The sequence below is a fragment of the Physeter macrocephalus genome, chromosome 11 (assembly GCF_002837175.3).
Source record: "Physeter macrocephalus isolate SW-GA chromosome 11, ASM283717v5, whole genome shotgun sequence".
Taxonomy (NCBI): Eukaryota; Metazoa; Chordata; class Mammalia; order Artiodactyla; family Physeteridae; genus Physeter; species Physeter macrocephalus.
Genome location: NC_041224.1, coordinates 98,220,526 through 98,234,386, shown reverse-complemented (window position 1 = coordinate 98,234,386; position 13,861 = coordinate 98,220,526).

Below are 13,861 nucleotides of genomic sequence, written 5' to 3'. Positions count from 1 at the left end.
GCCCCATGTCCACAATGCTTGGGGGGTGGGGTGGAGGCGGCATGTGGAAGGAGGGGTGAAGGAGTATGGAGAGCTTGGAGAGGTATCCACTGACCAGCTCATATAGGGCCGATGGCCCTGGTAAATTTGGATTTTGTTCCAAATACAAAGAAAAGCTTCTTGGTAAGGAAGTTTTAAACGGAACGGTGACAATCCAATTTAGCTTTTTTAAAGATCCTCAGGCTGTGGTGTAGATAAGGCATAGTAGAGACAAGGCAGGAAATGGGGAGACCAATTAGAGGGTTGTATTAGCTTCCTATTGCCGCTGTAACAAATCTGCACAAACTTAGTGGCTTAAAACAGCATGAATTTATTCTTTTACAGGTCTGGAGTTCAGAAGTCTAAAATCAATGGGTCTGCAGGGCTGCATTCCATCTGCAAGCTTCAGGGGAAAAAATCTGTTTCCTTGCCCTTCTAGAAGCCACCTGCATTCCTTGGCTCATGGCCCCTTCCTCACATCATTACCACCTCTTGCTTCCATTGTCACATCTCCTACCACTGACTTTGATCCTCCTGCTTCCCTCTTATAAGAACCTTGTGGTTATATTGGACCTTCCTGGATAATCCAGAATAATCTCCCCATCTCAAGATCCTTAATTTAATCACAAAGTCCTTTAAACATGTAAGGTAACATAGTCACAGGTTCCAGGTATTGCAACATAGATATCTTGGTGAAGGGTTGGGGGCTACTGCAGAAGTTATTGCAAAAGTCCAGGTGCTAGCAACATTTGCGATCAGGTTAGTGTATACTTTGAAGGTAGAGTCAACAGGACTCGTACTCAACTGGCTGTGGACATTAAGAGGAAAAGGGAAATCAGGGATGACTCATAGGTTTTTGAATTTGAGCAGTTGGGTGGATGGTGGTGCCATTTACTAAGATAGGAAAGACATGAGAAGTAAATAGTTTTATAAGAAAGTGAAAAGAGTTTTTTTGGTCTTGTAATATCTGAGATGCCTATTACATATCCAAGTGGAACTATTAAGTAAGCAAGTGCATATACAAGTTTGGAGCTCAGCAGAGAGGTAAAAGTTATAACTACAAACTGGGGAGTCATCTTCAGATGCCCATGGAACTAGCACAGACCAGAACGGTCTGGTGAAAACTCCTCCTATAGGGCTGCCAGCAGAAGACTACCCTGCAATGACTACCACTATGAATAGCCTCTAAAGAGCCTGGGCCTTGGTCTCCCTAGCTCAGAAGTCAGAGTCCTAGTTGCAAGCCCCAGACTGGCCAATCCTAGACCATATGCTTGAGCCCAAGTCCTGGGGTAGGTGAGGGAGTGACCCTCTTGACCCTTTTATATTCCTTGCCTTTCACCAAGACTCACACAACAACGGAGGATTACAAACAGGTACAGATCCTGGAGAACCAAAAGCCACAAGATAATCAGGGTGCTGGACATTTGGAAGAAAGTGTGAAATCATCAGACTGAACATATTTAAGATGTGTTGTCAGACTGCCAGGGAATGTGAGGGCTCACTTGATATTTATGGTCTTGAATTTAAGTGAAACCAGTTACAGAGTTGTGTGATCCAAAGCTTGCCCTAAATGATGACCGTTGTGCTCTAAGCCTCTATCATTCATTGAACACTGACCGATGTCCTTTAGGGCCATGGGCTTGGCACTGGCGACACCAGGGTGAAGGAAATGGCCCTGTGCTCGAGGAGCACAGAGCCTGGAGGCCATGATTCAACTGGGGCCTTGTCAGGATTAGCCCTCAATGTGGACACATCTCACTGCTTCCCACAGGCTCAGTCACTCCTCAGTTCCACTCAAAAATCAACAGTCATGCCAGCCACCCTGTGTGATACCTCAAGGCCATCCCATGACAGAACAAGCCACTCTAGTAAAAGAAATACACAAGTCTGCCAGTTTTAGCATCACACGTGGCCCAGTACAATTCAACTACTGACAGAATGTTCTTTGGGCTTTTTCTGTGGGAAGTGATTAAGAGCACCTGTTCTGTAGTTCAATGCGTCTGGGTTCAGATGCCACCTCTGCTACTTATGTGACCTCAGGCAACCTCTCAAAGTCTAAATCTCTTCATCAGCAAAATGGCAATAATAATAGTTCACAGATGTTATAAAGAGTTTATATTTAAGACACGCTCAAATATGGTAAACATGGATACTTAAATTTAAATTAATTAAAATTAGATAAAAGAAAACATTCAATTCTTTAGTCTCACTAGCCACATTTTAAGGACCCAGTAGCCCCATGTGGCTTGAATAGTGCAGATATAGAGCATTTCCATTAGCACAGATTCTATTGGACAGCATTACATGGATGGCATTGAGGCTGACACGTAATAAATGCTCAATAAAGAGTAATAAACAGGGCTTCCCTGGTGGCGCAGTGGTTGAGAGTCTGCCTGCCGACGCAGGGGACACGGGTTCGTGCCCCGGTCCGGGAAGATCCCACATGCCACGAAGCAGCCGGGCCCGTGAGCCATGGCCACTAAGCCTGCGCGTCCGGAGACTGTGCTCCACAGCAGGAGAGGCCACGACAGTGAGAGGCCCGCGTACCGCAAAAAAAAAAAAAAAAAAAAGGAGTAACAAACAGTGCTATCATTTATAATAATATATAAATTCCATTATTTGGGCACCACCATCTTGATTTCTGCCATTATCCAAATACCACCTGCACTATCAGTTAACACGTTTAAGTTGACTCGTTTTATACTTAAACAAGTTTATTTAATATCATTATCATAAATGGAAAACCAGTATTTCTGCCATAAATAAAAAATGATAAAAAGAAGTACTATGAAACAAAATAATGTGGCTACATTTTAAAATTTTAGATTTAAAAATTAAAAACAATGAATAAAAGCATGAAGGAAGTGAATCAATTTATAAAAATATACATCTGAAAATAAATTCCCCAACAAGAAAAAATGGAATTGTTTATGACCAGTCAGGAGTAAAGGTGCTCAGTGAGCAAAGATATTGAAAGTCTCTGTCAATAAGATGTGGTTAAATTCTTTTTTAAAAAATTTATTTATTTATTTATTTTTATCTGTGTTGGGTCTTCGTTGCTGTGCACAGGCTTTCTCTAGCTGTAGTAAGCGGAGGCTACTCTTTGCTGTGGTGCGCGGGCTTCTCATTGTAGTGGCTTCTCTTGTTGCAGAGCACGGGCTCTATGCCCGCAGGCTTCAGTAGTTGTGGCACGTTGGCTGAGTAGTTGTGGCTCGTGGGCTCAGTAGTTGTGGCTCGCGGGCTCTAGAGCACAGGCTCAGTCGTTGCAGCGCACGGGCTTAGTTGCTCCGCAGCATGTGGGATCTTCCTGGACCAGGGCTCGAACCCATGTCCCCTGCATTGGCAGGCGGATTCTTAACCACTGCGCCACCAGGGAAGTCCCCAAAATGTGGTTAAATTCTAATGTTGTCAAGCACCTGAAATCCTACCTTGCGATCAGGTTGGTGGCTTTTGGTGCCTGGAGCAGAAGAGTACATGCAGCAGGCAGCTGGATCACTGTCTCCCAGCCACGCAGCCCACACAGCTCCCGGCTCCTTCTCCCTCACCCCAGGAGACCTGGGGAATGGAAAATGGCCCCCAAATCTCCTCCCTCATCTGGGCCTTCAGCAAAGGGCTGGGCAGAACCAAGGGCAACACAGAGCCCCTCAGCCCACAGCACCGGCATCTACTTGAGCCCAAGGGCAGGGCCACTACCGGAAGGCCTGGGAGAAAAGAACACCCAGTGCTCCTCAGCCGTAGTGACCCAAGGGCCTGGATGAGTGTCCTGCTTATACCACCCAAAGCTCTCGCTCCCAAATGTTGTGGTCACACGTGTCCACCATTTAGTTTATTAGCTTTTAATTAGAGCTATAGGGTTTGAAGTAGGATCAAGGGTCTGAGTTATTTACAGCTGCAGCCACTCTAATGCAATCAAGCTATGCAGTACCTGGAACATAGGGTGATGGTTATAAACACAGATGCTGCATCCTAGCTGCCTGGGTTCGAACCCCAGGTCTACCTCTCCTTGTCTAAGCAACCGGAGGCAAATTACCTGTTACCCCTGTTAAAAGATAATTTAAAACATTAAAAGGTGAAATCATGACTCTCATACACATATTCAAGATCTATTTACCTTATCATTAATGAGGGAACCAGGTAGATGCTACAAGTCATTCAAAGAAGACTCCAAAGAACAGACACATATATAGACCAGGAATATTGAGATCAACTTGTAAACGGAAGCAAATTGACTTTTCCACAAGAGGAGACTGTTGTCCCTCAAACAAACAGAATTTGAGTATCCATAGACAGGAATCATTGCATTACCATCAGTTCTGTACAATTTAGAGTCGCAAACAAGCTCAAAGGCAATGAAAGGCTCTAATCAGGTAGCACATCGGATGTGCTCTAAATACTGCCAAGTTTTCCACTGGAAACACCCACTAATCTTTTTTTGCTTATTCCAAATCGACTTAAATCCTTCTGTGCCTCAATTTCCTCATAAAATGGAGATGTAATCCAAGCGCCTCCCTCACTGTGTCCTGGGAAGGAGGAAATGAGCTAAGGTGTGCATTATTGCACCCTAGTCACTGGACTGCAGTTGGCTGTTCCCCTTTCCTGTTTGTCAAGGTATAATGGATTTATTCTACAGAAGCAGATCATGACAGCAAGCATGGATCAGTGCCCATCTTGTCAGATACTGTGCTGGTTTGACGGTTTCCTGTTTCTAAGGGGGACCACACCTCAGGTTCTGACCTGCCTCACTGTAGCCCAGTGCGCTGACTTTAAGATCAGCTAAGGATGAAGGAAGGAGGGAAGGTATCAGCAAAACACAGCAGAAAATGGTGTTGGGTGGGTTTGGGTTCAGGGTAAGGCCGGGGAGCCCTCCTGAGTCTTGGGAGGTGGTTAGGTCTGGTGGAGACATCTGAGAGAAGGCAAAGGGAGGTGGCCACACATATCCTAGAAGTGTTCTAGAAGTCTGTGTCCCCAGAGAGAGAGAATAACCTCCTGATCACCATGGCAACACATTCCCTGGGCTGAATACAACCAGACGCTTGGAACTACCAGTTCCTTTATTCTTTCTGTCAGTCAATCAACAAATGTTCACTGTGTGTCTTCTTGGGAGACTCAAGGCTCCAGGGACTTCTGCCCCTGCCTGTGCCCCCAGGATGTAGTCCTGGATTCAGTGTCCTGGAGAGACAGCACGCGAGCACTGGACTGGGGGTCAGGGGCCCTGGGTTTGCCGCTGGTCCCTTACTTTGTGTGGGACCTTGAGAGAGGCGCCTATCTATAGTTTCCTCTGTGTAGTACCTACCTCGAAGGGTTGTTTTCAGGTTTCAATGAGATAATCCATGTAAAGCGCTCACAGTAAGTGCCCAATAGATGTATTTAATTTTTTTTTCATCATCATGTTAAGGACTTAGACTAGATTGCCGAAGTCTCTTCCACGAACAAATTTGTGAGCTACTGCTTCTCTCCCCCCAGCCCCACCTGAGAGCCCTTAGGGAAATGTCCAGAGCCCATGAGGGCCAGTGGTTAGCACTGGCCTTCCCCTTGCTCGAGGCGAGGTAGGGAAAGTAGGCAGTGCCGCTAGGCCCCCCTCCAGGCAGGCACCTCAGGAGTGGAAGCGCCCCACTGGGCCCTGCCTGCAGCACTCCTTGGGGCCGGCAGGGGACGCCCTGACCTTGTCAGACAACTGCGGCCACAGGCAGCCCTAGCCTTCCCAGGTCTTGTCCCCATGACCTTAGACCATAAAAATATCCAAGATTGTTAACATCATTTTTCAGAATCACTTCTGCTGAGGCTAGGAGTTTCTCTGTAATGGACATTATCATTCATTCAATCACTGAGCATGGACTAAATGAGCACCCACTCTTGCCGGCACTGTTCTAGGTGCTGGGGTCACGGGAAGTGGACCGAGTTCTGTGTTAGAGGAGAGACTCCTTTTTTCTCAGAGAATACCTGGCTTATATTTATTGAGAAATGACTAGTGCCAGGCTCCCTTCTGGTTGCTTTAACTATATTCTCTCTTGAACCCTCCTAGTAGCCTTATGAGGTGAATGTTGTTTGACGTCCACTTTCTGGCAGAAGACGCCGAGGCACCAAGAGGTGGAAAGATGTGCCTTGGTCACACCCCCAGTAAGAGGTGGAGTGGAGATCTGAACCTGGGCCCGCGGACTTCAGAGCCAACCACCATGCTGCGCTGTCCCTGACCGGGAGGAGAACAGGCAAATGGCACAGTCTAAGGGCAGCCCAGACTGGGGCAGGGCTTTCAGATGTCCAAAAAGGTGGTGGGAAAGGGATAGGAGACGGTAAGAAGGGAGGGAAGTCAGAAAAGAGGCCAGCTCTGGGCACAGAAGAAAAACCTGGGGCTCTGCTCTCCACCTGTCATCTTTCCCCTCCTCCCTCCCAAGCCCCTGTCCCCCACCCCACCTCCATCCCCCAACATAGGCAAAATCCTGCCTCCTGGGTTCTCAATTCTTGGACTCTAGGCCCAATTCAGCACCTTCTGGCTGTGTTTCTGAAGAAAAGTCACTTCTTTAATCCCTATGAGCCTCCATTTCCTCAACTGTAAAATGGGAATATTCTGCTAACACTGCTTTGGTGAAGTGGTACGTGAGAAAGCACCGCAGAAAGGCCGGGTTTCATTGTTATTTTCCCCTCCTACTCAAGCAGTGCCCTGAGTACAAGCTTTCAGTCCTCCGAAACACCTTCCCCTCCACCCACACCAAACCCCAGTCTCTCACTAACCTCAGCTAGCTGTGCAGAGGCCACCCATCTGGTAGCTAAATCATGCTAATATGTTCATGACAGATGGTTAGATATGTCACACTCACTCCATTTTTGGAGGCAACTTAGGCAATATTAAACAAAGAAAAGACTCTAATGGTGGGATTTCAGGTGCTGTGGCTCTGGGGAGCTTCAAAGAAATTCCCAGTACCCCACAGACTATACCCCATGGGCACCTTGTCCCCCGTCGTCTGGAAGGTCAGCCGTGTGTCGAATTGGGTGGCGGCACTCATGAAACACGTGTGAGCTTTAACAGGGTCTCCCCTTCTCATCGATGGTTTCCTTCCTTGCTGAACCTCAGGAAGTGGAGGGCCACCACACCCCAGGCTGTACGAGGAGAAACTGAGACCAAGAAAAGCAGGCGTGGTTATCGCTCAAGTCGTCCCAGGCAGGCTAGAGGTCTGGGGTGTGAAGAACGCTGTCCTCTTCTTGCCTTCCTCCTCCCCCTACATTTAAGAGTTTAGTGCGTGGGAGAAGGGGTCCCTTTATTCATGATGATTAGGGATCCCAAATTTTTAAATTTCCCGCCTGGAATTGAAGGGCAGGAAATTATGTAGCCAGAGTTTCTGTACAAATTACCCAGGTGTCCTAACTCCCCAAAGTAACAGATGCTCTTCATCTCTTGGCCTCTGTCATCATTCATCCTTGATTGTCCAGGGAAGCCCACTCCATGGCTCTGAGAGACCAGCAGTTGCAGATTTATATGGGGAAACCTAGAGAGACATAGTGAACAGACTCCCTGCCAGACCAGAGCCAAGTCCTGGTAATAACGTCAATGAATCACTGACTTCAGTGAGTCATAATATCAAGCTTCGAGAGGCCTGCAAGATCTTTCTAGCCTGATGCTTTACCTTCTAGTTAGTCACAAGTAAGAAAACTGAGTGAGGCCCAGAGAGGGAAAGTGACTTGCCCAAGGTCACAAAGCTCATAATGGCAGAGTAGAGGCTGGAAACCATGAGCCCCAGGCTCATGCACTTTCCACTGCCCTTCACACCCCTCTGAATGTCCCCCGTAGCTGTCAGGGAGGCATAGGGCCCTCTCGATTAGCCAAGGGCAGCTCAAGCTGTCTCCTAGCAGGCAGGCTCAGTGTCAAGCTCAGGCCTCCCTTGGGAAGGGAAGAGCCTGGGGCCCATCTTCACACCCCAGGTGCCAGGAATTGAGTTAGAGCCTATAGGAGGCAGCTTCCTGCTTGGCCCTCATCCAAGGCCATTTCACAATGGGGGAAGAGCGCTGGGCTGAGAGGTTAGTGCTCCCTCGACCTCTACCCCAGCCCCTCTGAGACCCCCTGGGGACAATGAGCTAGTCCCTAGGGAGATGGAGGCTGGAGAGCCCATACTGGGAGTGTTCTGAGCGGTGCCCTGAGGTGGATAGCGGCCTCCTTGCAGGCGCCCACCACTCTCCCCTTTCCCTGGCCATCTACCTACAAGCGTTCACACTGGGGGAATCCTGTGTAGACGGGAGGTGGTCCACTCAGGCCAGCTCCATAATACTCTCATTATAAGTCAGAGGGGAATCTGAAAGCAAGCTTGGAGAGGGGCAAGGCCTTGGGCAGCTTCCCATAATGAGGCATCATGACTACCGGGCAGAAGATTCCGGGCAGGGAAGCCCAAGTTGTTCTTCTCCCCACACGGCCCAGTCTGGGGTGACTGCAGTTCACACAGGAACCAGGACAGAGACTTGGGACATTCAACGAGGATTTGCTGTGTCCCTACCATAGGGTCAGCTCTGAGCTCAGCTCTGTAAGGGATCTTGTCTGAAATAGGAGGCAGTGGTTAGGGACCCAAATTCTCCTGTCTTTAAGTCTTAAAGAGGAGACAAAACAAACCCAGGTGAAATGTCAAACCGCAAAACAAGGCAGTGTGAGGTTGGGGCCCACACGCTCATACTGGACGGTCCAGTACGGCCAATGGCAGGGCAGGGGTGTCACCGTGCACAAGGACGAGGGGACCCGGAGAAAAGGGAGAAGTTGGCTTTACGGGGATGGTGGGAAAGTCTTCCCGATGGGGAAGGGGAGGCGAGGCAGGAGTGAACATGCACATTCAGGGGACGGGATCCCGTTTGCACAGAATGAGGCTGGAAGTGTGCCTGGCCCTGGGCCGCTTCCTTCCTCTGAGCTCTCACTCCTTGAACTTGGTCTTCCTCTGTATCCACGGGAGGTCGCTGGCCTAGCTAGGCAGGCAGGTGGTCCCGGTGGAGAGCTAGGCAGGGGCGAGCAGGGTGCCAGGGAGCTCAGCCCCTCAGCCGGAGAGCCGTCTGACAACAGGAAGCAGCTGCAGCAGGTTCCAGGGCTGTGCTGGTGTCTGTCACTCTCCTTCTACCCCGGCTGCAGCCCCTGCAGAATAAACTGTTCTTCAAGAAGCTCTGGGGACAGAGGGCCCACACCTGCTCCCCAGGTCGGTTTGGACAAGCGGGGAGCCCAGCAGAGGCACACCATGGCCCAGCAGCCCCCCTTCATCCCCACTTTGCCTGAGGCAATGTAACACAAAACAAGAGCTTCAGGAGGAAAACAGGTGCTGACTCTTCATGCAGACCTCATCCTAGACTTTCCCACGATGTCTCTAGAAATAGGACCTAAACTCCAGATCCCAAACTCTGAGCTCAGTGGGGATGCTAAGCGGTGTGGCTTTGCAGAAAGAGCACTGGTTTGGAAGTCAAAGTGCAGCGTTTTCATCTTAATTCTGCCACTGAAAAGCTGTGTGACCTTGGACAAGTCGCTTCCCATAGGTGGACTTCAGTCTCCTTCCTTGTAACATGGGAAGTTGGGACTGATGAGCTCTAGGGTGACTTGCAGTTTAAAATGTGAGTCCAGTGCTCTGAGGGAGCTTTGGGGTTGCTGTGGTAACTGGTGCTCAGGTAGCTGGGAGAGAAATTAGGATGAGCGTCTGATTGAGGGCTAGATAAAATGGAATGGGGTTCAATTTAGGACCTGAGATGATAGGGTTTTATTTCCCCAGATCCCCGTGATAAAGAGAATTGGGTCTGTCGGACTGAGAACACCTCAAGAGGAGCTAATTTTATAGAAGGTTCCCCAACACTTGGGGAAGAGCTGTAATCCTTCTAAATAGTTTGAGGTCATCCCTCAGTCACAGCTGCCCACCCCCAATTTGCAATGAGCTGGGAGAAAGGACACACCTGAGAGCAGAGAGTGCGGTGCAGTAATGCAAGGAAAGAAAGAGCTCAGCCCTCCCAATGCTCTTCCCCATATAAGCTCCTCCTTAAAATGCCTTCACCTGGGGGCCAAGCCTTTCAGGCCACAGTTAAGCTAAAAATAAACGGCTAAGATTCTGCCTTCCTAGGACCTAGGGTATACTGGGAGAGGCTTTCAGAGGGGAAGGGGACTGGAAAAGGGAGAGAAAGGGGCAGTCCATATATCATAGGAGCTGTGCTTTTTCTGAAGCCTGATCTAGGCCTGGTAGCTCAGACCAGTTCCCTGTGGGCAATGATGTGGCAGAAGGCCTTGGGCTTCCTAAATGCCTTCTGGGTCACTTTCTGTAACCCTCCATCTTTGCCTCTCAGGCCTCAGCAGCCCCTGAGGGAAGAATCCAGTTTAGCTCCTATCCATCTACTACCTGCTCATCGTCCAGTGGTGTGGGGGGCGGGGTGACGCTGCTCTCTGGCCTCCCACCAGGTCACCCACGTGGCTTAGATGCTGAGTTGTTTAAAAAGGAGCCACAACCCTAGGCTCTTGGAGGCAGCGTCAGCAAGGGGTGGAGTGTGTGGGGTGGAAGGGAGCCTAGAGGGTGTGGGAGAGGGGAACACGCTGGTCTCCGTTGGCCTTTGGTCTGCAGGGCCGCACGCTGCCAGGACCAGTGTTGGCAAAAAGCAAAGGGGGAGGGGACCAGACCATCGGCCAGAACACGCCGACGTGGGGCACTTCCCAACTGCAGCCCAGAGCAATGCAGACATGGGCTTGGCATGCTCCTGCCTCTGTGTGTGTGTGTGTGTGTGTGTGTGTGCGTGTGTGTGTGTGTGTGTGTGTGTGTGTATGCACACACACAAAGGTACATGCACGAGAAGGTGTGTGTTTGTTGGCCTGGGTGAACACTGCCCATCACTACAGAGAAGATGCCAAAACTCTGTGTTTACCATCAGGGCCAGTGGGGCTGGGACCTGAAGAGCCAGAACCCCCCAGCCGCTGCCTACCCCAGGACATTGCTTCTCACAGAAACAGAGGAAGGAGAGAGGTGGAGAGGCCTGCAGCAGAGGCTGCTTCTTCAAGGAGAGCTCAGCCAGGCCAGCAGCCCTCCTCACTGCAACGCAGCCCTCTCCTTCTATTTGTCCAGGAGCATTTCATGAGCAGCTCCTTTGCCTGGGGCACCCTCCTACCACCAGATCCCTTTCCCTCAAACATGCTACCTGGCAGGAGGCCCAGATTTCTGCATACGAGGAAAAGCTTCAGGACAGCCCTTGTAGTACCAAGTTGTAAAGGCAGTGGGCTTTGAAGGACAGGAAGGATTTGGAAAAGCTGAAGCTAGTGGACTAGTGAGCGTGGGAGGCTAGAGAGACATTTCAGACAGGAGGACAGGTTAGGAATGCATGGGATTTATAGGGAAGGTTGTAAGGAAGCCTCTTTGGTTGTACTTCTGACACATCTCTGACACCAACCGGGAGTCCTGCAATTCAGTTCAGGGTCAGTTCTGACACTAACTCCTCAGGCTTAGCTTCAGATCCCACAAGTTTAAGGGCAGATTCCCCCAGAAGACTGCCCTTACTTCAGATGACAGGTGCAGATGGAGTCCCCAGGCTACCCATACTTCTGTCTGACTTGGCTACAAATTCATACAATAGTTCCCACTACCCCGCTTCAGGTTCAATAATTTGCTAGAATGACTCATAGAACTCACTAAATGTGCTATACTTAGAGTTTTATTATAAAATATAATTCTAGAACAAAGGGAAGATCCATAATAGGGAAGGTCTGGGGGGCAGAGTGCAGAGCTTCCGTGCCCTCTCCTCACGGATCAGGTGTGTCACCTCACCTGGTGTGTTCACCAAGCAGGAAGTTCCTCCGAGCTTCAGCGTCCAGAATTTTTATGTGGGGTTTCACGCAATAGGCACAGTTGATTAAACCATTGACCACGTGATTGAACTCCATCTCCAGTCATCCACCTCTCCCCAGAGGTTGGAAGTGGGGTGGGGATGAAATTTCCCACCTTCTTTCTAGCAGGGCCAGTCCCGCCTCACCCCCTTGTCCCCCTTCAAACCACCTAAGGACCTACCACTGGTCACGTCATTAGCATAAACTCAGTTGTGGCAGAAAGGTCTGGTTGTGAATAACAAAAGACATTCTTATTACTTAGGAAATAACATGCATGTTTTAAAGCTCTGTACCCGGTAAGGGGGACAAAGGCCAAATAGATTTTTGTATTATACCACAGTGGTAATGGATGTTCCCTGTATGGCAAAAAGGAGGGAGCTGAGGATGGAAAGATAGGATGGGTCTAATTTATAAGGTCAGAAATTGATAGGCAATCACTCCCTCCCTCCCAAGGAAGTGGAGGCAGAGGAAAAGTAGTAGAGACAACTCCCTCACTTTGGTATCTTGGTAGAATCTTTCATCCTGTTTGTTTGTTCACTTTTCCCCCAGGTGTTTCATCCGGAAGGAGGAGGCATCCCCCAGTCTCTGCTTTGGCACCAAGGCCCCCCTGATTCAGGTCTGTCTATTGACATTCCCCCTAGCTGAAATACCACTTCCTTCTGGAAGCCTTCCCTGATTACCCCAGTAGGAAGTTATCCTGCTCTGAATTCCAAAAGCCCTTTGGGTCAGTCAGTTCACTCTTGCCCCGTGTTGTGACTCATATTCTTATCTCCCCAGTTTGGGCCTAAGCTCCTTGCCTTACCCCTTTCTGCTTCATTCGAACAACCAGCACTGTGTGTAACATTTTGTATAACATTTGTGAGCTCTCTGCAGACATCCATGATTATCATCGGCCCCTCCTGTCCCTGAAGAACGTGGTGCCTTCCCCTGAAGAGTCCTATCTCTCTGAATAGAGTATGAATGTCTATCCCACCAGACTGTGAGCTCCTCCAGGACAAGGACATGTCTCTATATTCCAAGCTTTAGCACAGCCTGCAAAGCAGTGGGTGCTCAGACATGTGCAGAATGAACTCATTTCCTCCTAGAGAATGTAACCTTTCTCACACTTAGGAAAGATCAGGAGAGTAGGGGGATGATTTATGACTTATACTGGGAAGAATGAGAAGGGGGCACTAAAACAAGGGCAAGACTGCCCTTTTCCACAGGGTCCTGCACTTTCCAGGCCTCCTGCCCAGAAGACTGCTCTTGGTGGGTGCTCCACGGCAGGCAGGTGGACGGGTAGGATGAGAAGTCAGACCCACCTGGGCAGGCAGGTGGGCAGATGGGCAGCCGTAAGAACAATACTAACCTCTGGAGGCAGGTCGAGCAGAAAGGAGCCCTTTCCAGGGACTGTGTGAAAGCTTTCCGCTTGAATGGCTTCCAGCCCCTGGAAACCCCAGAGCAATGTCCAAGCCACAGTTTACTTGACACTAATGGTTACCACCCCAAGGCCCTGGGCTGAGTGGAAGCAGGCCTGCTTGGCCATCAGTCCTTCCTCCAAGGCCAGGCCTACTTCTCCCTGAGGCAGCCCTGTGAGAGGTCCTCAGTGGACAGACCGGGCGGGGGTGAGCGCCATCCGTGAGGAGGAGGCTTCTGACCACCTCCCCCCAGGCAGTGTCCCATGACGGGGAATTGCCCCAGGGAACCGGTCACCAGCCATGAAAAGGGACATGACACCCCAGGTTTCTCAGTGGCCTCCAAAGCCGGCCAAGAGTCAGTGATGGTCCCCTGGCCTCTCTCTGCAGGCTTCAGGGCCTCTCGGGCGGGCACCTGTCTCTTGCATCCCTGGGTCACAAGTCCTTTGATTTTTCTTTGGCCCCAGACCCACTCTACACCACCGAGTGTGGTACCTGGCGTCTTAGGGAAGCTAGAGTTTGGGAATGGAAGGAATGGAGAAGGCCTGCTTCCAAGAAATGGTTAATTAATCCTCTCCCCTTCCCCCAGGCCCCTTGCACCTGCAGGCTGCGGTGTGTGGTTTCCCACAGATGCAGCTGGCTC